Source organism: Centruroides vittatus, unplaced genomic scaffold (genome assembly GCF_030686945.1).
Source record: "Centruroides vittatus isolate TY-2023 unplaced genomic scaffold, ASM3068694v2 contig_983, whole genome shotgun sequence".
Taxonomy (NCBI): domain Eukaryota; kingdom Metazoa; phylum Arthropoda; class Arachnida; order Scorpiones; family Buthidae; genus Centruroides; species Centruroides vittatus.
The window spans coordinates 752,137-754,562 of NW_027122654.1; positions in this window are offsets into that span (position 1 = coordinate 752,137).

A 2,426-nucleotide genomic window follows, 5' to 3' on the forward strand; every position below is an offset into this window, starting at 1 on the left:
AAATAGAGCTGGTGACTCTTTATAACAGTTTCTTAGCTCGAATTGATATTTCTATCAAAGTTTGTTGATTAATTGTAAACGAAGAAGGACGAGTTTACTGCATACATTTTTCTATCATTCCTCTTCTTCATCTTAATGCAAATGGATCTAAAGCATAAAAAAAGCGTGAATATTTTTATTTCTTTTAGTGTTTTGTTGGATATTTTAAAGAATTTATTAGAAATATGCTCGTAAATATATATTTTTTACTTTTTTTACAGTTGGCCGTTTCTAAGTTTGATCCATTGGGTTCGACATTAGGGCTTCAAAACAAGAAAACGAAATGAAAAAGCTGTCACTTTCGTCAATTCGGAAATAAGATCAGTCGCTAATTTGTCTCCAGAACTTGTAGCGGGTGATCGGTGTCAGAAAAATCTCTGATTGATGAATGGAGGGAGAAAAAGAGTGACGTTTAACCCGTTTTTCATCTACAAATAACGTAAATCATGACAACAATATTGGTAGTCTTAAAGCATTTTTTCTTTCTTTACTGTTCGACATCGATTGGTTGGATACTTTCCCAAAATTACAGATATTAAACCTTCGCCCCAAAACAACAAATAAAGCTAAAAAAATAAAATTTTAACTAGAAATTAAAATCGAAAACTTAACTAAAAATTTTAAAATAGTCCCTCTTCTCTACATCCTCCCTCCTCTTGAAGCCAGTAAATTTTTGACGATAAAATGATAAATTATCTGTCTGCTAAAAATAAATGTTGCATTAAAACATAAAATAGAACTTAAAAATTTTAACATAAGCTGTATAGTATCTTTGTAAAATATAGTTTGATGTTCTTGTAAAAGTACTCTACAGGAGCATTATAATTTGAGATTAGGAGCCATGTAGGAACCCATTTATTTTTGTGATTGACTAGGAGCATTTATTCGATCTCGGACAGACTGATTGGAGCAATTGGTATGTCTGTTATGTTGCCGGACTGATGGAGGAATTCGGGAGTGCGTCACCTGCTAGAACAGGAGAGTTCCTGAGACATAAAACACGCCCCTGCACTATAATTCACCCTGGACATTTTTGGAGCATGCGTTCTCTTTCAGACTTTATTGATTGTTTTGCTTTAAACCCCTCGGTTTTTTAATTATTGTTTAAATAAAACTAGCTTGGAGAAGAAGAAGAGCAGCTGCACACGCTGCAGGGCATCTTATTGTATGTACAGTACAGTCCCTTTAATGAAGATACGTTCTCTTCACTATGCGTTTAAGGAATGATGTTTTCTAAGCAAGTACGCTTTATTGCAAAGCTTTTAGTTGGCGTTATTGATTGAGGAGATAAGTAAAAATTCAGCACACTCTCAGAAAATAGCTCATTCGAGCTCAACGACGATAAGCGAGGTAGAAAAAATTGATGTCCACCCAAGATTTTCTAGATTGATCAGCTGCGAAAGTAGCCACCGGTGTGAATATCGAATCCCTTCTGTCGTTTACTATGCACTTCAGTCACGAGACCTTATACAGTTGTTGCACATTTTCAAGGGGGCTGAGTCATAGTCAGGTACTGTACTTTCTAGATAAACAGGATCCCGTTATAAAACAACTTTTAGATGAAAAATGGTTCAGAAACTCGGAAAGGTCGAAAAGAAAAAAAGAAGAGCCAAGAATCTGGGAACTAATTATCACCATCCACTCGTCCGGGAATTAATGGTGAAGTTAATGGTTCGGACCTGATTACTCGTATCACACCTCACATGTGCAGCTGAAGAAATTTTTACCTTTTAACACACACACCAGCATAATTATTTATAATTAAAAGTCCTATTTATGACGAAAGTAATTAAGGGAAAACGAGATAAACGTATATACGAATGTTAGGATGTAGTTTTTAGAATTTAAATAAAGCCCTATGGAGAGAGCATTTTTCTGCTTTCTATTGACCCAGAACGATAGTTTAAGTTAGGGTAAATAACACATAAAATATTTTGTTTAATTTTAATAAAAATTAAACTCGCGTGCCATGTTTATAAGAGCAAAGAAATGGGAATTTATTGGCAATTTACAGCACGTTGTAGGAGGAGAAAGAATGGATTGTTATTATCGACCGATAGAACACTCAAGATGTATAATGAGGGGTTTAAGGTTATGGTGCTTTCCTTGTCTAACTTTCAATCAAAAACACCCCGGAGGAGCAAACAGGGACGAAGGAAAGTAGTTCGCACTTCTCATTATTCTAACAAGCTGACGGGTTAGTATTTTTCCTTAACGTTTTCCTAAAAGTCCTTTTCTAAAACGGGGAATGTAGTTTAATTATATTTGTTCCACTTCGGATGGTTAGATTTGTTAAATTTTTTATCGTTATCGCAGCATTTGAAAGCTCATAAATTAGTAGAAAAGGCGGGGCTAACACATCCATTTCTTAATTAGTTAACTGTTGT